This window comes from Peromyscus californicus, unplaced genomic scaffold, assembly GCF_007827085.1.
Source record: "Peromyscus californicus insignis strain IS unplaced genomic scaffold, ASM782708v3 Scaffold_5__1_contigs__length_169319896, whole genome shotgun sequence".
NCBI lineage: Eukaryota > Metazoa > Chordata > Mammalia > Rodentia > Cricetidae > Peromyscus > Peromyscus californicus.
This window is the reverse complement of record NW_026294573.1, coordinates 151,709,514-151,733,665: the sequence shown is the minus strand read 5'-3', so window position 1 is coordinate 151,733,665 and position 24,152 is coordinate 151,709,514. Positions and strand designations below refer to the sequence as shown.

The 24,152-nt window shown below is 39.3% G+C and overlaps 1 long non-coding RNA gene across 4 annotated transcripts in view; it reads right to left on the bottom strand.

Annotated features, from left to right (window-relative positions):
- Positions 1-239: 239 nt before the first annotated feature.
- The window catches only part of LOC128097246 (uncharacterized), a 54,047-nt gene continuing 30,134 nt past the window's right edge, over positions 240-24,152 (bottom strand). For 2 of the 4 annotated variants that reach the window (XR_008213822.1, XR_008213821.1), the window contains exons 3-6: positions 19,001-19,251; positions 17,982-18,050; positions 17,724-17,892; positions 240-625 (exon numbers count right to left, since the gene is read on the bottom strand). This is a non-coding gene — a long non-coding RNA (uncharacterized LOC128097246). The remainder of the gene's footprint in view (positions 626-17,723; positions 17,893-17,981; positions 18,051-19,000; positions 19,252-24,152) is intronic. The other 2 variants (XR_008213819.1, XR_008213820.1) reach the window with 1 other exon arrangement.

Sequence of the window (24,152 nt, the reverse complement as noted above, 5' to 3'; positions counted from 1 at the left end):
CTGCCTCTTTATGTTTCATATCTCCAGAAAGTAACAGGCAGAAACACCTCTGGGACAGCATGACTTGGCAAGTTGAAAAGATGCAGAATTCACTTCTAGATCATCTTGTTCAGAAGATATCTATAGCCAGGCTTGCAGTCATCTAAAGAGACCCCAACTTTTTAAATGTTTATGTTCTGAGTGGGAATAATCTACACCATTTATTATATTTTAGAATATTTTTATTTATTATTGCCATTTTCATACATGTATATTATGTGTCATATCCATGTCCCCAAAACTCCTCCCCAACCACCCAACCCCCTTCCCAAATTATTCTCCTCTTATCTTCATGTCTTCATCCTTTTTCTTGTTTTCGTTTTATAACCCACTGAGCCAAATTAGTGCTACTTCATGACGATGAGTGTAGGGCCATCCACCATCCAGAGCACGGACAACCCACCAACAGTCAAGTTTCCAAAGAAAATGACTCCCACTCCCCAACAGCCAACAGCTGCCAATAGTTCCTCTAATGAAGGTGAAGCTTCTTGGTTTTCTCTGTAGAGCTCCACTTCAGATCATCCACACTCTGCACAACATCATCTCCCTTATCTTAGTCATGTTTTTTTGTAAAGCTTGAAACTCCCTGAAAAAAAAACCTTGTCTTTATTTTTTAATAGTTTATTGAGTTGGCCTAGAATTTAAGCTCCATGTGGTAGACACATTTTCTTTCTGCTTGTTGTCACATCTGAATATTTTTTGAGTGAATGGTTGTATTTTCACATTTACCGTCTAAGATTTCACAGAACTAGATTTAAAGTCTTATTCAACCATCTATAGGCTAATAGTGGAGTTGTGCTTTTCTGCACCCTGTATTTTAGAAAATGCCTTGCTCCTGACCTTAGTCTAATTGGCTGAGGAGTCTGACCCCACCTTTCAGCTCCAAGGATAGCAGCTAAGAGAGGATAGGCTCTCAGAGAATTCAACCACCCAGCTACAGCAGTTGATCCCTGATACCACAGCCCCCCAAATGTTCTGCATAGTGTCTGATCACAGTAGACAGGTTAATGTCGGAAAAATCAAACAGAAATTTGTTAATATCTCTATTTTATACACATGAAGGAAACGTCAGGTAATGAGTAGCTCTCAGAGATGGGTGAACTCCCAGCTGGAGAGCAACTTTAAGAAAGAACAGAGAATTTTTAAAAAGAAACAAGCTGATGGGAAAGGACTCTAAGCCTCTAGAAATGGCAGTTTGATCTGTGCAATGAAGGGGTGAAGACAGTGAGAGGTTCTCATGAATCCCAGGCTAGCTTTGAACTCTATGTAGCTCAAGGATGACTTTGAACTCCTGACCCTCATGCCTCCAGTTCCTAAATGCTGGGATTACAGTCATGTATCACCTCACACTCTGTTTTTGTGGTGCTGGGACCTGAATCTAGGACTTCACACATGTTAAACAAGCACTCAGCCAACGAGCTGAGCTTCATCCCCAGCCCCAAATGTGGCAATATGGAGTGGGAGCACATAATGGGGAGAGACGGCTTAACTGTTGAAGATTGTCAATGTCAGCTCCTCTATCAATATCCAGATGATAAGGGTCTGAAGTTGTCTTTAGTGGACAATTTTTTTCCTTGGGTTGTGAGAGAGATGATATTTTATCTTTGTAGATATATGCACTAGTTTTAGGCAAATATAGGGAAAAGAGAAAGGTGCTTTCTATCTGTTCCTTTTTAATTTCCTTCAGCTCAACCATCCATCATAGTTGGGGGTGGCATGAAAGCCAAATTATATCCATTTAGACTCATTCCTGGGACTTTGTCTGGAGCTCTCCAATTAGTGCATTCCTTGGGATCTGTATAAGCAGAATATAACTCAAAGGATCTAGACACCATTTTTGTTACTGCATCAGAAGTGGCTACCAGAAAAAATAATCCAACAAGGAAGGAAAACTGAGAGGTACAAAGACACATCTGATGACCATTTAATCTCTGGTTCCAAAGAGTGCTAAATACTTAACTCTTTCAACTTTCCAAGAATAAAACTTATTTAAGCTAGCTGGGTTGGACCTCTCTCCCTTGAAATGCAAAGAGTCATGAATATGGGAAGCATGGTGGGAGTCTTCCTCTGGGTATCTGCAAAGCTGTCACCAACCAATTCCTGACTGGGGGGGAAGAAGTCAGTTGCTGCCGAAGTTAGAAAAACAAATGACAGTGACAGCAGTGTGCTTCAGACATACCTGGTATCCTGATGACCACAGTGCCTCTAACATTGCCTACAGAATGCACATTAACAAGACATGCAGGAACAGCAGAGTCCAGCTTGTAGGACATAATCACTAACATGCAAAATACACAGTGGAGAAACACTCTGTTGTCAGATCTGCCCACAAGAGGGCAATCATCACATGAGAAATCTAAAATAAGTACTGCACCAGAAGGGAGGAGTCATAGAGATGTGGGCTGGATGAAAGAGAATAGAATCAAAAGAATCCAGCAGAGCAAACAGAACACTGAGCAGAAGGGAAGTTAAGAGACAAGTTGGATTGAAATAAGAAAGACAACCAAAACTGAAGTGTGGGTGCATTTTAGAACTACCATGCCTTAGTCCATCCATGCTAGTTTGACATCATATGATCACATGCCAGTATGGCCTACTGGGTAGATTATAAAAATCAGAAATTTATTTCCTATAGATGCTGAAAAGTCCAAATTCAAAGTGGATTCCCTGTCTGACTAAGGTGTGCTTCACAGCTCATCGATGGCCCCTCCTGCTATGTCCTCAGCATGTTATAAAAAATCCTTTGATCTTCTTTTGTAGAGACACTAATCCCATTCAGAAAAACTCCACCGTCATGACTAATCAGCTCCTAAATGCCGGCAACACCCACCCACACATTCAGACAGGGGATTAGGATTTCAACATTCGGATCTGGGGAAGGAGACAGAACTATTCTGACCACAGCAACCTTAGACACTGATCCTCTGGCAGAAGCTCTAGCCAGACTTGCTGGACCAGCTGCATATCTTTGAAATATCAGGAACTCTACCTTGATATATTATACCAGGGACTAATTTACCCAGCTAATAAATCAAAGTAGGTTCAGACACCCTCTTGAAATAAATAGTCCTGCTTCTACACAGAAAAAAATAAAGCTTCAAAAAGCTATACACACCATAAATGAAAAAAATCACCATGTATGTGACTTGAAAAGAACTAGCCTAGAAAATAGCTGAGCACAGTGTCCAGTCCTTTATATTATTCAACACATAAAGGGTCATGCTATTGATCTTTTTAATCACCCAAATACTGATGAGCATAATGCACAAAGTAATTACAAGAGCAGCCCTCAGTGGAAAGATGAATGTATTCTTGTATCATATGGACAAACCTAACTGAAGTCAACACAAATGTTCATATGAGCAAAGTAACCTGTGGACAAGTATGAGTAGCTTGATATCTCAAAATAAGGCACACCAGAGCAACAAAAATAGGAAACAGAAAATTTTGAAGACAAAGAACTGGAGTTTTCCAGTGAATCCAGATGGAACTCATAAATCTCTGGGTCTCAGCGGGGTGGTGGTGGCACATGCCTTTAATCCCAGCACTCGGGAGGCAGAGGCAGGTGGATTTCTGTGAGTTCAAGGCCAGCCTGGTCTACAAAGGAGTTCCAGGAAAGGTGCAAAACTATACAGAGAAACCCTGTCTCAAAAAAAAAAATCTCTGGGTCTCTGAAACCTACCCCAGCCTCCAGAGCACCTCTTAGCACCTTCCCCGAAGAATCTATCTACCTTTCAATTGTGTGTTAGTCAAAAGTCCACCATAGCAGTCGTCATTGTAAAATAATTCATTTTACTTTCTTGGCTGCCTCCATTATTACCCCAATAGCCAAAATACAACCTTAAAAACCTACCTCTGTAAACTTAACCCAAAGCGTGGAGCTAGACAGGTGAGCAATGAGAAAATATACAATGATGAATATGCATGCCTCCGTAAAGGTTCAACACCCCATTCCAATGCATCTGTCTGGGTAAACTTTAACATTATTCTAACAGCTGTCTGTGAATCCAGCTCACTTAGCTTCTGAACACAGAAAGTAATTGGTTGTTCTAAAATTTGTTAACATTAAAATTTCCTATAATTTAGAAAATATCATCACCTTGGAAATTCCAAATGCATTTTCTCTGTTCCTTACAGAGTGAGAGCTAATCCACAGATGAATGAGAAACACTTTTGTGCTTTCATCATCTTTTCATATGTTTAGTGAAAGTTAATTTCCAAACTACATGCTTAGCTGGAGATAGCAAAGCCATTCTACCGCTGCAATGTTGAAGAGTTCACCCTGCGGAAGCAGCATACTGTCTGGTAATATTTTTAGCATTTTCCTCTCCCTATTATTACCTCATTGACTCAACTAATGGACCAAAATGTTTTCAAAATATGAAATGTTATTAAGCAGAGTTCTGCAGAAAGTTGATTCATATGAAGTAATAGCATAAGAATTCACAACTCGCTATAAAATCAAAGGTGTAATTTCTGTAATATTGCTTATATCTAGAATTCTGTTCAATGTCAAAAGGCGAGTGTAAGTTGAGAGTGTGTTTGCAGAATTGCTGATACAGAACCATGAGTGCATAGGAGCACAGGCCTTGTAGCTGCTGAGCCTGAACTTGACTTCATGACTAGCAGGTGTGCTTTGAGCCCTATAACTCTAAAATAGCTTCAAAAAGGAGAATAAGGATTGTAACACCATCAACCAGTTAGATTAGATAGTAAATGTTAAGCAGCACATGTTTTAAGCTAATACTATTATCACATTGCCCATGATTTTGAAAAAATTTTGATTTGAGAAGTGAATCTTCCTAGAGCATTCTGACATAAAGGTTGAAATGATAAGGGCTACCCCTCATTCATCTCATCAGCACACTAAAGTTACATGATTCTTGTGACAGTTAAGGATTAATATAGAACTCAAGATGGTTAAGAGATGAAGCAGCAGTGGGATCTGTACTAAGGAGGGAAGATAATCAGCTTGTAGAAGCTGGTTAGGCTCAGAACTGTAGAACACAGTGGAGAGTTCAAGACTAACTCAACTATGCAGAAAAAGAAGTAGAAAGATTATAAGAACAAGTGGTGATGGAAGACACCAAGGAAACAAGTCCTTCCAGGACTCACAGAGACCATGCCAGCATGCACAGGGCCTGCACAGGTCTAAGCCAGCTGGAATCCCAGCACTGAGTGGGGCAGTGGACACAAGTCCCCATCCATAACCCAGAAGCCAACTCCAAGTGTCAACTGCTTGCAAAGGAAATATTTGTTTCCTCCAAGAGTCTCTCTGAGTGTACAAACCACACTAAGGGCATGTCCCATGCCCAGCAGTAGATGGCCAACACAAAACAAACTCAATGGTATTTTTGGAAATTTTTCTGTCTTTAATGCTTCGTTTGCCTTTTTTTTTTTAACACCACTGGTCTTTTGCCTGTATATTATGGTTTCTGATTTTGTGTTTTTATGGTGTGTGTGTGTGTGTGTGTGTATGTGTGTGTGTGTGTGTGTGTGTGTGTGTGTGTGTGTGTGTTCATGTGTATGTGTGTTTGTTTTATTTTATTTTATTCTAGTGTGCCTGTTTTTTATTTGCTGTTTTCTAAAGAGAAAGGAGTGGAGGTGGGGAGGTGGGGAGGACCTGGGAGGAGATAAGGAATGGAAAACTGTGATCAGAATATATTGTGTGGAAAAATTATTTTTAATTTTAAAAAGACTAACTCAAAATATGTCCTTGGAACTTTATTTCTTGAACAATTGAAAGATAAACATGCACACATGCCAAAGTGTATAGGTTGTACGTTGCTCTGTGTTTTACTCTGCTATAGGTTTCATCTTCTTTCACACAAGAAATGTGGATGGTATCACAACAGATGCCCCAAACAGGTATGTCAAATTTACCAAAAACAAATCAGGAAAAATAGTGTGACTTATTTGCAAAAAGTAAAAAAGGAGAAGAAGCAAAAGTGTGGCCTCAAGCCGGGCGGTGGTGGCGCACGCCTTTAATCCCAGCACTCGGGAGGCAGAGGCAGGCGGATCTCTGTGAGTTTGAGGCCAGCCTGGTCTACAGCGCGAGATCCAGGAAAGGCGCAAAGCTACACAGAGAAACCCTGTCTCAAAAAAAAAAAGTGTGGCCTCAAATTACAGGACCCTCTACATCATAACCCAAGTGCAGTGGACCAGGATCAGCCCTTTTGCATACTTTATTAATACTGAATTTTGTTCATTTTGTGAGGATGCAGTACAATAATTATACATGTATATATGAACATATACAACATACAAATATGCAATATATATTAGTGTGTATGATATATAATAATACAATAAATATACAAATATACAATAATGTGTATACACGTATGCAATGTGTAATTAGATCAGGAGAATACGCACTTCCGTCTCCTCACTTACTTCATCTCTGTGTGTTTGGAACTTTTTTCCTCTTGTTGTCTAGTTATTTTAAAACACATCAAAGACTTTTGTAGCCAAAAGTGCCATAGAAGGCCAGAACTAATTTCTCCTCTTGATATCTCTTATCTAACACTTTCCACACCCCATGTCCCTTCCCAAGCTCTACTGATAGTTGTTCCACTCTGCTCCTCAAATAGAACCGCATGAAATCCACTTAAATTTAAATTTCACATACACATTGGGGTTTTCTTTTTTAGTTGAATTCACCACATGCACAGCCCTCAGGATTGATATCTTGGAAGGCAAAGGTGCTCAATATCAAATTAAGAAGATCAGGGCTGCCCCAGAACCACCTGGAAGGAAGATGACACCTGTGGAGACATCCAACGTATCAAGACCTCCCAAAAACAGGCCAAGAGTTGGGGGCATACCACCATCGCAGACTTGGCTAAACATTGCATCTTGCTTCATAAGATCACAAGGCATCAAAGAACTTCAGGATCCTCCTTATGGGTACAGAGCAGGTCTCAATAAATGAATGTCATTTAGTAATTAACAAAAGTATGATTACGTCTTCAGATTCATTTTTTTCTCAAAGCAAATGCCAGGGTCACCGGCTCAGTGCATTCTGGAAAGTTGCCAAGTGTTAAGAAAAGACCCTTAAATTCACTGCCTGCTCTCAGATCCTTAAGGATTTTAAAAGTAATTTTCCTATCTGGATCTAAGCTGCTTTGTGTCCCTGCTGTTGTATGACTGGAATTTTTCAAAATCATTTTCCCCAGCCCTTTAATAATCCAAGTGTCTGTGCAGACGTCAAGCTTAAGCATTTGGAATTGAGATTAAATTCCCTGAATGCTTTTGGCATTACTGAATGCTGTCATTCCCATCAGTGTTCAGCATGAATGCCATTGGATAAACGCCATTGCATTAAAAGGAAAACTAGATGAAAGTATTGCAGCCACTGAATGGCATGTGAGATGTGGGGCTATAATACTGACAGAGCTTGAAGTGCAGTCTCACTGGCTACAACTGAGTGTGTTATGCACCTGAAATTGGACCCCATGTAGTGACTAAGAATTCCAATTTTCTCAGTTTTATAGAGTTCTGTATTATGTTTGACAGCTCTTTTTCACACCAATGGCTTGTTTCATAATGCTAACAAAGTATAAAGATGAGAAAATGTCAGCAGAAGAAAAGAAAGAAAGAATGCAAAAGTGTATGTAAGCTTCAAGCACATAAGGCATAATTTCCTAGGGGAAATTACCATTTTTCATATTGTTATGACATTTTTACTGTATTGAATCTGCAAATTTTGGCTCTTCCTCATACACATATTAAAAAGTTCATTCAAGGATATGCCCTGGGAGCGGTGAGTGAGGGAAGCAGGATGCTGCTGATAAACTCATCTTGGGACCCCATGCGTGTGGCTACATCTTGCCCAACTCTGCACTTCCAACATCTAATCTTTAAAGCCAAGATTGTCGTGATCACAGACTGGATGTTTTCCCAAGTCAGGTAAGATGACTGAGACATATGAACAAGCTCACTGGTCAGTCCCTCTACCTGCTTTCTGGTAGTACCCATCCAAAGTGAGGAAGAAGTTGTCTCTTCCACATCAAAAAATGAGACTATTTCTCACTGTCTTCAATTTTGTTGCTCTTGTTCCTCTCAATGAAGCTCATGTTTGCTGCCTCATTTTGTCCCCTCTTCTACTAAATTATTGCTGGTGGTGCCTGTAGTAAAGTGGCCCCATCTCTGAGCAGCTTACACTCCCCACCCACCGCAAGCAGCAGTGTTCCCAAAGACTTGTTCACAGGTAACAAGGATTGTGTCGTTAGTCTATTCCGCCCTTCTTCTGCCTTCTCTTGCTTTTCCAGCTTTCTTCCTCCTTTGGCCAAATCAACACTGACATTGTAAATTGCCCTGTTTTTCTGTCCTCCCAGTTCACAACTGGCCTTTTTGTCATGGGCAGCCATTTGTCAAACTGATTAATTACTGGTAGCTACTCCTCTGACTTGGCCTCAGAGCTCTATCTTGTGAGGTGTTCCCAGAGACAACCTTGAGAATTGTCTGTGATTACCTTCTCTCACCCTCTTAGGCTCATCCTTCTGGACCCCGAAGATTGGAATGAAGAGTTGTTCTAAAATTTTTAGCAATAATGACTGATAAGTACAAGGACTCAAACGTCACAGTCAGTTCTGATGTAGAGAGAACTATAGGTTTAATGTCAATAAAGTGTTTGAAATCCTGACTCAGGCCCTAATCTTATGCAAAACATCATAGGCCAGATTTTCTGAACCTTCCTGGTTCTTACCTGAAAGATGGAATTGCTGATGCTGTAACCGTAACAAGAGTGGTGAAGTAAACATGAAGGATCTATGTTTTGGAGCTCAAGCCATAAACTGGGTTTTCTGATTTCAAAACATATTTCATTGTATACTTGACTATCTTGCCATCTTCTCTAAAAGAATCTGGGTATTGAAAGTTGCTATTGTCCATATCCAAAATATGCTGCTATTCTGTTCTCAGGTGAATAGTTTTGACAAGATTACTGAGGTTCTAAGCACATTCAACAGGGGAAATAATACTATATGGCATATCATTGCTCCAATAAAAATAATCTGGACTTATGAAATTCATTGGTTGCCCGGATATCCTGCTTTTATACTCTGAATGTCATCAAAATAAACCTACAAATAAAAAGCTACTCATTGTTAAACAATGAATATATTGTATTTAAAAACAAACCTATTGTTGTTGCCCATGTGTGTACTTATGCAGTCTTCTGAAGGTACTAAATTCAGACGCAGATGCCAACTCACTATCCACACAGCTTTTGTAGCCCCATCTGTGCCACACAAAGAGGCGCAGAGGTAAAGTCATTTGATAAGTCATGCTTCCACAGAAACTCAGGCCAAAAAGTACATCAACCTTAGCATGTAATGATGATACGGTGATAGGTTACACTGTTCTGCTGCCAAAAAATTACCTTCCTGTAGTCCTTTCAAATGCTTAAGGGAATCCTCAGTGTCTGGGTTCTAGGCACTTGTCACTGATGACAGATGATGCCTTCAGGACTTGGGGATGAGCCAGAACTATGCACCATATTCCTTACTAAGAAGTTGTTCCCAGAAACACTAGTTAGGAAATGAGCTTCTTAAAGTGGCACTGATCCAAAATACATTGTGATCGTTACTTATTTATGTTAATAACTGTAACAACCATATACATCATGCCATAAATGTTTATGTTTTGTAAAGTGACTTCCATTAGCTCTCGATCCCATCATGGCTATTTTAAAGCTATTGATAGGACTGTAAAAATTAGGACAACAATAATAACAACTTCCATTATCGATCACATACATACTATATACCAGACATCTTTTAACATAATCTTTGCAACAACCCCATGGTTAGGAGCTATTGTTATTTCTACCTTACAAATAAGGAAAACAAGGTTTACAGAAGGTAGCTAGTCTTTAGAGATAGTAATGAAATTAAATTTCAGATTTCACTTGTATTGTACAATTACTAATCAAAACAAAAGTGTCCATTTGATCCTTTAATACGGCCAATTTATCCTCAATATTCAAACAAGGGTTAGGCCTGAAACGGGCTCAGAGATCAGGCAGTTGTATAAATGAGGGTCTGTTGTTAAAGCAATAGGAAATGGATGGCCTATGGCAAAGCTGAATAGTATAGATCTTTATACTATATGGACATGCACATTCTACATTTGTTAGCATTGTAACAATCAGAGCAAATACATTCAGTGGTCAAATCTAATCTATATATGCTATAGTTGACATCAAGAATAGCTCCCAAAAGCCCACTCCGGGACAGCCATGGCCACCCAGAGAAACCCTGTCACAAAACAACAACAAAAAAGGCTTGGTCCTCAGCGGGACTACCCCTTTAGTAGTGGGCCTAGTGGGTAGATTTAGGTCCTTAGTGTCCCTGAAGGAGATGTACAACGGTTTATTTTTCATTCTTGTTTGCTTCCTGGCATCTGAAGTGAACTGGCATTTTCTATCACCTGCTCTTGTCATGGTGTCCTGTGATGTCCCAGCCCTGAAGCTAAAGAGTCAACTGGTCATGAACTGAAGCTTCCAAAACTGTGATACAAGATAAATGTTTTCTCCTTAAGTTGATAGTCTTAGGTATATATTACTGAAACAGAAAACTTATACAACAGGAAGGCAATGTGTTTAAAACTTTTAATCTCAGATGGATCAGAAGGAACCTTCAGCCATGGAGTAATTTTCAAACATTCTTTATTGTGTATAAATACCTTGTGCAAAAGAAATAAAGGAGACATGAAATTAAAATAGTAAAATCCATTTGAGAAAGAACCAATTTAAAAAGTGTCAGATAACAACCTAAATGTCCTTTAACTGATAAATGGATAATAAAAGTGTAGTATACATATACTTACAGAATACCATTCAGCTATACAGGGAAATGAAATCATGAATTTGCAGGTAAATGGGCAGAACCAGAAAAGATCATACTGAGTGAGGTAACCCAGACCCAGAAAGACATATGCTGTTTGTCCTTTCTCATCTGAGGCCCTAACACGAAATCTTCAGAGGTGATAATCTGGAGTAAATACAGAAAACAGGAAAGTTAAGGGGCCTTTTGCAGGGGTGGGGACAACATAGAGAGGGATAGCAGGATACAAATGATCTGAAGGGAAATGAGAAAGAGGGGGCTTATATGAGGGAGAGGAAGGAAGGTAAATACAGAAGAAAGAATAAAATAACAGTAAGAATTTTGTAATTTTTGTTATTTTGTTTATTTTGTTCTGAAAAGGTTATAAGGAATCATACTATTAACTATTTACCTAAAATGCTTATAATGTCCAAAGCAGCTGGATTTACGTTGAGGTCTTTAATACATTTGGACTTGAGCTTTGTGTATGGCAATAGATAAGGATCTATTTGCATTTTTCTACATGTTGACATCCAATTATGCCAGCACCATTTGTTGAAGATGCTTTCTTTTTTCCATTGTACAATTTTGGTTTCCTTGTCAAAAATCAGGTATCCATAGGTATGTGGATTAATGTCAGGTTCTTCAATTTGATTCCATTGATCAATATGTCTGTTTTTATGGCAAATACCAAGCTTTTCTTTATTATTATAGCTCTATAGTAGAGCTTGAAGTAAGGGATAGTGATGGCTCCAGAAGTTCCTTTACTGTATAGGATTGTTTTGGCTATCCTGGGTTTTTTGTTTTTCCATATGTAGCTAAGTATTGTTCTTTCAAGATTTATGAAGAATTGTGTTGGGGTTTTGATGGGGATTGCATTGAATCTGTAGATTGCTTTTGGTAAGATTGCCATTTTTGTTTACTTTTTTTTTTTTTTTTTTTTGGTTTTTTCGAGACAGGGTTTCTCTGTGTAGCTTTGCACCTTTCCCGGAACTCACTTGGTAGCCCAGGCTGGCCTTGAACTCACAGAGATCCGCCTGGCTCTGCCTCCCGAGTGCTGGGATTAAAGGCGTGCGCCACCACCCCCGGCAAGATTGCCATTTTTACTATGTAGATCCTACCTATCCAAGAACATGGGAGATCTTTCCATTTTCTGATATTTTTCAATTTCTTTATTCAAAGACTTAAAGTTCTTGTCATACAGGTCTTTCACTTGTTTGGTTAGAGTTACAGGAGGACCCTAAGAAGGACATGCATGGATCGCCCTAGGAAGAAGAAAGGATTAAATCAGAGTAAACTGGGAGAGGATGTAGAGGGGAAGAGATAGAGGTTGGGAACATGAGGTTCCAGATGGCCTAGTTTGGGAAGGGACAGAGAAGGAGAGCAATGAAAGAGATACCTTGACAGAGTGAGCCAATATGGGGTTGTAGAGAAACCTGGTGCTAGGGAAATCCCCAGAAACCCACAAGAATGTCCCCAGCTAAGACTCATAGCAACAGCAGAGAGGATTCCTGAACTCGTCTTCCCCTGTACTCAGATTGGTGAGTACCCTAATTGTCATCATAGAATCTATATTCAGTGACTGATGAAAGCAGATGCAGAGACCCACAGCCAAGCACTTGGCCAAGCTCCTAGAGCTCAGTAGTAGAGAGGGAGGAGGGATTATAGGAACTAGGGGGTGGGTCAAGGTCATGATGGGAAAAACCACAGAGACAGCTGACTCAAGCTTGTGGGAGTTCGTGGACTCTGAACTGACAACTGAGGAGCCTGCATAGGACTGAACTAGGCCCTCTGAATGTGTGTGTGACAGTTGGGTGGCTTTATCTGTTTGTGGGGCCCCTAGCAATGGGACCAGGACTTATCCCAGGTACATGAACTGGCTTTTTAGAGCCCATTCCCCATGGTTGCAGGGGGGAGATGCTTAGTCCTGCCCCAACTTGGTATGTCAGCCTATGTTGACTCCCCAAAGGGAGGACTTACTCTCTGTGAGGAGTGGATGGGGAGGTGGGATGGGAAAGGTTGGGGTAAATGGATGAAGGGGAGGGAGGGGAAACAGTAGTTAGCATGTAAAATGAAAAAAAAATTAAATTAAAAAAATAAAAATCTATCTTGGAGAAGAATATGTTCATGCTATAAAAAAATGTCTATAATACGTGTAAGTCAGTGTATACATACATTCTCTTCCACAGGGCTGTGGTGGCGCACGCCTTTAATCCCAGCACTCGGGAGGCAGAGCCAGGCGGATCTCTGTGAGTTCGAGGCCAGCCTGGACTACCAAGTGAGTTCCAGGAAAGGTGCAAAGCTACACAGAGAAACCCTGTCTCGAAAAACCAAAAAAAAAAAAAAAAAAACTAACATTAGGCATAAGAAACCCTCTCTTGAGTTTTTAGTCATGGTTGTCCAATAAATTCCCAAAACATTATTCACTATTATTGTTGCACTTGGATGCCTTTGAGGTGGAAGGCAAATTGCTAAAGACATTATGCACTTCAGACACAGGGCCCAGAAGACCCAAGCTGGATCTGACTTGAAAGCCTCCTTCTTAGGACTAGGTCTCAGGGTACCACAAGGTGCCAGGCAAACAAAGGAGGGAAACAAACCACAATCCTACCCAGGTGATGCCTGTGAATCACAGCAACTGCCAGCATGGCATGATGACCCTCAGAGTGCACCAGTGGCACATATACCTGGGTGGTAACCAACAGCTCTCTAATTGGACTTACCACCCACTCAACCAGAGGGGAATCCTGCCTGTACTGTAAACCTAGCCAACTACACAGGCCTAGTGAATTTACCGATCTTGCAGAAGAATCTAGAACTATCACTTCATAAACCCACACAATCCCTAACTACATTCTAAATATTTATTCTTACACCTATTCATAAGTGTAATCCTCACTCCTCATCAAAGAAACTTCTCTTTGCAGTACATGGGGACCATTACAGGAAACCACAGTCAATCAAACTGCAGAGTCAGAAAACCCAGTCCCAAAGGGCAGATCTACAACACACTTCTGCATTTCCAGTTCAGGGAACATTGCAGAAGATGGAAAAGGAAGACCAGAGAAGCCAGAGGATCTAGGAATTGGCCATTATACTGTGTCTCTGTAATATCAGATGCTCTATCCATGAAGTCTTACCACATGGCTGCCTATACATGAGCTGAACAAGGATACACCAATAGACATGCTAACATGGATGGAGGCAAGTTCATAAGAACTCAACCCTATATCAAAAATCAAGAAATGCTGAGAGTGAAAGAAACAGTCTTCCCCAGGGAAGGGCACACCAATTGGATGTCCAATACCAAATGGTCAGTCCTGAAAACATACAAACAACATTGTACTGAATGAACAGATTGTACTTTTATGTTTAGAAATATATATATTCAATTATGTATATTCATATATATATATATATATATATATATATATATATATATTCAATTAAAGAAAATAGGCCATTAATTTGAAAGAGTACAGGGGATAAGGATGCATGAGAGGCTTGGAAGGAGGAAAAGAAAGGGAGAAATGGTGTAATTATATTATAACTTCAGCAGATGTTAAAAAATAACATGAAAGAATTGTATCATGATTAGAAACAACTGCTGTAACTCAGTTAACAGAAAACTCAAGGATATTTTTAAAAACACCATTTGTAGAAAATATAAATTGACTCAAAAGCAAAAATGATTTCACTATTCAACAACATTTACAATGATCTAAGCAAATCAGCATCGCTCCAGGTATCAGGGGGTGGGAGCAGTGCTGGGGGCAGAGGTTGAGAAAGCAGTTAACTTATATTATGTGTTTATCATGTTCCATACTTTATTCTAGAATACATTTTATTCATTCTAAAAACATCAAAAAGCAAGATGAAATAATCCTAATGAAGTGTGCAAAACCCTACAATGTTTAAGAGCGAAAGCCATTATTTAAAATAAGTGTATACAATTATAGTAATAAAGATATCATGATTAACTTGCAATCATCTGTATTACCAGGGACTATAACTAAAGGAAGTCAAGGGGATTAGTCAGTATTTAGGACTTTACAAAATATTTACAGTAACATGCAAAAGCAAATGCAAGGTATTTTATTCCAAAAGTTCTCTTAAAAAATTTATAAATAGCTGCTTATTTTTTTATTGCTTTTCTTTTTTAACTTTCTTATTTATATTTATTATTTGTGTCTTTCACATCATACATCTCTGTCTCATTCATTTCTCTGTTCCTTCGTATCCACCCTCTGCCCTTGCAGCCCCTCCCCCCAAAATAAAATAAAATTTAAGAGAAAAAAGGCGAAAAGGAATCTTGCCATGAAAGCTATAGTGTGACACACTTGAATCATGCAGTAAACCCCATTCGGGGTCTGGGTAGTTGCTGGGTTGGTCAACCCGCCATAGCTGCTTATTTTTAACATGACCAGATATTTATTTCACATGATTTCAACATAAATAATATCTTCATTTCCATAATAGAAGTCAACAGAGGCCTTAGCATGTTTCCTGAGGTTACTGGTTGCTGGCATGAGAACTGTGCAAACCAAAGCAAGTTTGGGAATTTACTAAACTAAAGAAAACTGTGGGAACCTCTTGTCTACTCAGTACAATGAAGAGTGATAACTTTCAAAAACAGGTCACTAGTCAAGTCACCCTGAGTCAGCTAGGGGAAAGCGGAGCCTTTCTTACCCCAGGAGAAAGATGAACTCAGGATAAAGCAGGAAATAGACCATGAAAAAACAGTCTTCAAGAAAAGACTTTCCTGATTCTGAAATGATGCCCGTGCTGAGGCTCAGAAAATATCTCAAAGTACGTGACCTGGCACAGCGTGTACTCTGAACAAGAAGCACTGGAGTTCCTGGGAAGCAAGTGTAGAAGAAAGTCTCTCTCTGATCTGCCTTGCAGTTCTGTGGCTTCCAGATCATGTAACAAAAGGCAGAATTTATCTTCACTTGGCTGAATAACCAGAAACTGGAGCCTCTCACTTCCTAGGCAAGATAAAGACTAGAGCCGGGCAGTGGTGGCGCACGCCTTTAATCCCAGCACTCGGGAGGCAGAGCCAGGCGGATCTCTGTGAGTTCAAGGCCAGCCTGGGCTACCAAGTGAGTCCCAGGAAAGGCGCAAAGCTACACAGAGAAACCCTGTCTCGAAAAAAAAAAAAAAAAAAAAAAAGATAAAGACTAGAAAGTTCCCTCCTTGTCTGTATTCCTTGAAGAACTTCATTCTCAAAGGGTGCTACTCCATCCCATCTGATGGATGAAGGAGAACCACTTCCAGTTCATGAAGAATCTGGACAGGCCTTGCTGGATTCCCACCTTGAGACTATCATCATCAGATTAAATCCTTTTGTCCAATCACATTTCTACTCAGCTCTCTGCTCTTCATTAAATCTAAATATAAAATATGGACAGTTTTCTTTGGTTCTTGGAGATTTGGTTTCTAGAGGTACTGTGTCATATAAGGTTATTATTAAATATGATGTTCTCGACGCAAACCGATGGGCGAACCGCGCTATAAAAGTTGCCTTGACTAGACCTACCTGGACTGAGTCTACCAGGTTGACCTCAGTCTGTGGGGAAGGCTTTGCCCTGGAGTAGATGGGAATGGGGGGGGGGGGGGGTTGGGGGGAAGGTGAGGGGGACGGGAGGGGGGAGAACAAGGGAATCCGTGGCTGATATGTAGAACTGAATTGTATTTCTTTTTTTTTTTTTTTTTTTTTTTTTTTTTGGTTTTTCGAGACAGGGTTTCTCTGTGTAGCTTTGCGCCGTTCCTGGAACTCACTTTGGAGACCAGGCTGGCCTTGAACTCACAGAGATCCGCCTGCCTCTGCCTCCCGAGTGCTGGGATTAAAGGCGTGCGCCACCACCGCCTGGCCCTGAATTGTATTTCAAAATAAATTAAAATTAAAAAAAAAAATATGATGTTCTCCTATTGTCTTTAATTACTGAAGCATCAGATGTGACCTTAAATTGGAGAGGGGAAGGCATCACACATTTCTACTCTCAGACAACAAGACAAGAGATCTTATAGCAATTTCTAACCCATCAGGGAAATTAATTGAAACAGATGTTTAAGAACTTACTTGTGCCTATTTTTATTTGATTTTATATCTAAATCAATGCTTTAAACTTAATTGGTCATTTTCTTAAAATCTTTAAAGCAGATGCCAGTGACTAAGATGATTTTTAAAAGCAAATATGTGAGTTCTGAGTATGATGCTAGAGCAGTGGTCCTCAGCCTTCCTAATGCAGAGACCCTTTAATACAGTGGGTCTCAACCTTCCTAACACTGTGACCCTTTAAAAAGACAGGTTAATACAGTTCCTCATGCTGTGGTTAACCCCAACCAGAAAATTAGTTTTGATGCTACTTCATAGCTGTAATTTTGCTACTGTTATAAATTGTAATGTTAATATCTGATATTTTCAGTGGTCTTAGGCAACCCCAGTGGAAGGTTCATTCATCCCCAAAGGGGTCACAACCCACAGGTTAAGAACCACTGTGCGAAAGTGTTGAGTTGAAGGAGAAAAGGAAGACACTAGAAAGCTCTGAACTCACTCTCTTTGTTTAACTAAAAACAGAACATGATTTCACAAAGACAAAGGTTTTCTGCCTCTACAGCCCAAGAAGTAATATTAGTAAGATGCAACTCTGGATCCTTATGAAATAACCACAGAGGATTTTGCCCTAACAAGTTTTATTAATGAGTCTTTATCTGCCATTTCACTACCCTCCTCAAGTTGCTATGCCTAGGAACACAATGTCTCTTTCCTTTGTCTTCTATCCTCTAGAAAAATCTACTGTTCTCTATTTTAAAACCACATATAAACTAAAACATATCTATCTTGAGAATTACCATTCTCGGGTGTCTCTTGAGGATTTAAGAACACACAAATGAACCTCACTCTTTCTCTTGTTATTCGGTCTTGTGCAGAAGAAATCCATTTAAACTAAGAACCGAAGAGTGTTGATCTTTAACAATTATATTATTGTACAGACAGCAAAGCCCCTCTTCTTTCGGTTTCCTAAACAGAAACATTATAATGTATCATGATTTAAACAAATCAAAAGAGATCAAACAAACCTAGTCTTAAATTCCAGCTCTCTGACTTACCTCTCTCAGTCCCAGGTTCCTCTTCAATGAGCCACAAATGGTTGTAGTTGTGTTGAACAGTCATGTGAGCTAGAGGAGAATGTAAAACTACTTATCATATTTCCTGGCTCAAACTCACCACAATACATTTAATGTGTGTGTTCATCCATGCAGGAAGTACTTCTTCAGACCTACTAGGGGACAGACCTTATTCTCAGGGACAAGGACACAACAGTGAACAGAACAGAAAAGATATTTTATTTATAGAAGTTACAGACTGCACAAATAAGTAAGTAAATGCAAGTTATAATTTAAAATAATGATTCTTTTAAATTAAGGCCATGTGATAGAGAAAGGATCAAGAGAGAGGTGGGAGGCATGGAAATCAGAATTCTTTTGGGTAGAATGGTGATGAAAGTCTTCCCTATTGAGACAAATAATACTGGAGCTAAAGCCAAAATTACCTGAAGAGAGCAAAATCTAGGGAGAAAGCACTCCTTCATTTGGGCAGAGTTGAATTCATTGATCCAGGAATAAATTAGGTAAACAAGTAAAGAAAGCATGTGTAGCATATAATGAGAACAAAAAAAAAAGGGAGGGGAGAAAAATCTGGTGAACCTGGTCCAGCCCCTGGTTGAGTTGTTAGAGTTCACATCAAGGGATTTGGGAGCGAGTCTAACAATAAATAATGTGAAGGCCATCACATAACTGTAAATAGAGAAGTGACAAAATCTGGGGCGTTGTTCTCCAACTTACAACTTGGAGAAAGGTAAGTGGAAACAGGGTCCTGTTACACAGTTTAAACTTCCTCAAACCCACCATCCACCCTTTTAAGTCTTCTGAATGCTGGGATCACAGATGTGCACATCACGCCCACCTCAATTTTTCTTTTATCTTTGAGATTTTAATTTAATCACAACATTCCTTCTTTCTCTTTCCTCCCTCCAAACCCTTCCATATGCCCCTCCTGCTCCCCTTCAAATTCATGGCCTCTTGTTTTCGTCAATTGTTATTGCATGTATATATGTATTTCTACTTACCTATATATTCCTAGATAAAGCCTGTTGAGTCTATATAATGTCACTTGTATGTACGTGTTCGGGGCTGACTGGTTGGTACAGGACAACCAATTTATGTTCTCATCTCTGGGGAGAACCACCTCACCCACTCTCAGCTTTCTTCAGCTTTCTGTAATTACTGAGTAGGGTTGAGACCCCTTGGGCTTTTTTCCTGTCCAGTTTGACATGTTGCAATCTCAATAGTCATTAACCATATCTTGCTGTTCATGGTCCTGAAGTTTGGAAGAGATGATCAAAAGTTGGAAGTACCATCCACCTACTTATACTGTTTTTCATCATCAGGCATTTCTGTATTATACTTGCATCTATCTGTGATATGTGGTTTGTTCAGTCAAGCATTCATAATCATATAAATTATGCATACTGCTACACTGTATACAAACAATAATTTCCCAAAAGTCAAATCAAAGCATCCCTAAAGAAATTTCTTAAATTTATAAAAATAGAGATGTTCCTCCATCCACTTTCTACATGCTGAGAATCTACTATATTGCTGATCTGAAAGAATTCAAAGAAAATTTGCAATAACACTAAATAAACACGTACAATAGACTTCTGTAGCTTTTTAAAGATGGGTTTATCCCTCAAAAACTCATCATTACCTGAGGAGAAGAAAAATGAAAGGAACATGTCATGGTGCATAATAATGAATTCCTTAAAGTTCAACAGAAATGTATAAATCTTGATACACTTCATTTCTTTAAGTAAAGAAAGAAATACATAAGACCTTAATAACATGCACCAATGAGTAGGAAGCCAACAGCAAATTACCTAATTTGCTGGATTTGAAAGTATGGAAGTAAGGGCAGTTTTAAGTCAAAGCCATTACATTAACAAAACATCATCATACAATACAAATGTTAAAATGCTGCTCTCATTCCCACTCCAGAAAGCAGCACAAACAGTTCCCCAAAGCAGGACAGAACCTGGAGTTGCCGCTAGCATGTGTTCTGACCACTGCTGACAGTCAGAAAGCTCTTGGATGTCTAGACAGACACCAGCAAGTGCTACAGCAACCGGACAACAGGCAGGAGTGAGGGCTGAGGGCAGTGGGCTAGATCTGTGACTACAGACTCACCAGAAGAGCTGAGCTCTTGGGGTCCTAAGACAAGGCCACTGTGAACATTCATACCCACCCAGTTCTGTGTAAACCCTTCATGGCTTTATGTGACCCTGCTCTCCACCTTAGAAAATGGACTGAATTAAACTGGTCCTGGCACCGATCTAACTGCAGAACAAACTTTTGGGGAATTGCATTCTTTGAAACTTGTAGAAAACTGCAAACAAACTTTGGAAATGGAGAAGTGAAAACACTTTTATCTAGGAAACTGAAAGTCTCCGGTAGCTTTCCTAGGTGCATAGGGAGATCAAATCTCTTCGAGGTTTTTTAGTCAGTAACTTGAAGCTACTGATTACATAATATGAGTATGATAACAATGACTAATGTTTGTAGAACAAACTGTTCAAAATCTTTTACCTCTACCATCTCATTTAGCTATTAAAATATATCTCTAGGATATCTTTACAAAAAAAGTGCATAATGGAAGTAAAGTACTCAAAAATATATCACCCAGACATTGTGTCCAATTCCTAAAAAAATACCAAAAGAGGAATCTCAGCACGGCTTGGAACTGGCGGCAACATTGACCTAATACAGTACAGTACAATATATAGCTCTTATATATACATTTATTATTTATCCATCCCTCTTTAGAATTTAATTTTTAAACCACCATATCTGTATTATTAACATGAGGGATTTCATGCATGGTCCACCAATGCACTTTTGTATTTTGTTCCTAAGCGCCAGTGATATATATTGAGATATTTATAAACAATCCTTTAAAAGTACCTTTTAACTTATTTAAAGATACTAATTCTGTTAATGATGTTGTATGAGACCCAACTAAAAGCACTCAATACAATACCCTGGAACTAGTAGTAGCAGTAAGACATAGTTTATAGGAGATAATGGTAGTTGCCCTACATGGTATCAGCTTCAAAGGGTCCATTTATTCTTTCAGTTTAAACAATTCCTATAACAATTCACTTTAAAGAGTAATACTTACTGTTATTTTATCCTAAAACAATCCTATTCAGAGTTAAAGATTTGAAGACATAGATAGTCTAAGCTTGGATATGCTCATTTGATGCAAATGCCAAGTATTTGGTGTGCCAGTTTGTGTTTAATTTTGAGTGTTCCAAAAGAATACAGACTGAAGTCATATTTCCTCCCAGTCATCACTGTTTTAATCAGGCTACAAGCCTTGACTGGCTTTGTCCTCCCTTTAGCATTTTTTCTTCTGTATCACACAAATCAACACACATCATTATGGAATATACATACAAATGTCTTTATGCTTTGTTATAGCTCGATCCCCTGCCCACTGACCTGTGCCATGCCACCTTCTGCTCACTAATTTCTTCCCCACATCTTGTCACCCTTTCTATGTCACATACATGCAATACTCCAACCTTCCCTCCTCCTTTACGATATATCTTCCCTTCTCATGACTACACACACACAAACACACACACACATACACATATTATAAATTATATTATATATACAGTTATATATAATTTATGGCCTTCATATGACAGAAAGATGTCTGGCATATTTACTTGCAATATTAATCCACAGTTGTACCCCTTTTCCTGAAAGTGGCAGGATGTCATTTTTCTTCTATTAATTATTATTATATATAATTTTTTCTTTTTTCTTTCTATTTATTTTTCTCTCAAACAGCATATGCTTCCTTCAACTCCTCCTAGCACCCCCACCTCCCCTTTCCCCCAGATCCACTGCTCCTCTGGTTCCCTTCAGAAAAGAGCAGGCCTCCCAGTGATATCAGCTGAACACGGCATACTCCTCTCTATGGCTGAATAAAATTCCATTGTCTGTATGTACCATTTTTGTCTGTCTGTTCATCTGTTGATAAGCACCTAGGCTGGTTGCATTTGTAGCTGTTGTCAACAATGCAGCAATAAATATGGATGTACAAGTCTCTCTGTGGCATGTTAATTTAAAGTACTTCAGATACATACTCAAGCAGTATAACTGGTCATTCCTTGTACAAGTATGCCATATTAAGGTAGCACACCCCACACAAGAACGTTCAAAAGCATATAACACTGATTTCTGCTTAAGCTAGAGTTATGGCCAAAGAACTTTAGAAGGCGTATATAGACAGAGCCTAAATCAATACCTGAGACTATGTATGACCATAGTATTAAGTATTCACACCCTCCAATAGCATGCTAGCCCCATTATATTATAAACTCCTGAAAATGAACCACACATTTTTTTCTTTTAATGCATAGCACAGCATTTTAATATATTTCTACCAATTTAAATTAATATTAATTGCATTCTTTTCAGATAACCATAGCTCCTGAGGAACACTCTCTGGCCTCCACATATGGAGCACACTTGCACACACATATGATTGTTTCTCTCTCTCTCTCTCTCTCTCTCTCTCTCTCTCTCTCTCTCTCTCTCTCTCTCACACACACACACACACACACACACACACACACACACACACACACACGCGGAAGTGAATAAGGTGGTCATCACAGGTGGAACAAAAAGGGAAGGAAGTTAACAAACTAGTCATTTCACATGCTGTATAGTCATTGCCTACTCCGAGGACTTATGCCCATCCTTCATTAGCTGTGATATTGTCTACTTATACCCCATAAAAAGACAGTGAACAGAACATATGTCAATAGAACTGACCTTTCATAAAGTAAAGACTCTACAAAATGAAAGCCATATTTATTTGATGAAATAATTACTAAAAACCTAATGGAATTTTGTATTTAAATGCAATCCCAGAGACTAAAAGTAACATTGGATTAGTAGAAACTTGTGTAACTTTTTCTGAAAATGAGTCTGCACTTCAGAGAAGCTATGAAAAGAGCTCACAAAATAGATTACACAGCTAAGACCACAGAAGGCAAGTGCGAGGAATTTACAGCATAGGAATAAGAATCTGTACTAAGCAGCTGCAGTTGAAAAGGCAAAAAGACAATCAATGGGGTTAATCACTGGACTGTAAAATATGAAATATTTGCTAGAGTGGAAGCTAATTAATCTCACAATGCTTTGGTAAGGGTGATTCTGATAAGGATTAACGAAGTATAGGAATTTGTGCAGAATCTAAGCTCTCCAGTCTAATGTCTTTTGAAAGGAGGCCACAAAGATATCAGGGTACTAAAGAGAATTGAGGACGCTCTCACGACATCCTTAGTCACTCTGCCAGTGACCCTTCCTTGATAAGTGTGATACATGTGTCCCCCTGTCCCTTTACATAGTAAGAAGTGGGAAGCAGAAAATCACATGTTGGCTTGTCCATTGTACAAGCTTTATTGACAGAGAGAATTATGAAAATGCATCTTTGATACTCAACCATCCATGCTTCATGCAAATTACAGAATCTGTTTCAGGACCTCAGTTGTTAGTCTAGTGCCCCAGATATGTTTGTAAGGGACAGCTTTCTCCTAAATTCATCATGGGCAAGAAAAAATGTTTACTACGTATAAATGGGGAACGTTAAGGATATTTGGTCTACGGGAAATATTGCTAGACATGGGCCTACAACCACAAAAAAGGTCACACAAATCTCAGAAGCTGAGGATGGCAAGGGCCCTCTGGCCTGGCTAATGACATAGGAAAATCTCATCACTTGATTACAAGGACAGAGATGCCAGCTGCAGCTCCTGAACAGCATAGGGAGCCCATGGTACAGTCTGCCTGACTCACCTGGAGGTCAAAAGAGACCTTAGTGACCTGATTAAGTGGCTGTATGGTCATGGGGCATTGTCCTATAAGGCACAAGAAGGTGGTTGTGTTCTAGGGCTGCTGAGGCCTTATGCCTGGGCCTTCCAAGGTACAGAACTCTGCCGCAGATTGCAAAATGGGCTAGATTTAATTTTAATTATTTATTATTTTATTTTACTTATTTTATTTTAGTTTTTGGTTTTTTCAAAACAGGGTTTCTCTGTGTAGCCCTGGATGTTCTGGAACTCACTCTGTAGACCAGGTTGGCCTCAAACTCAGAGATCCTCCTGCCTATGCCTCCTGAGTACTGGGATTAAACACATGTGT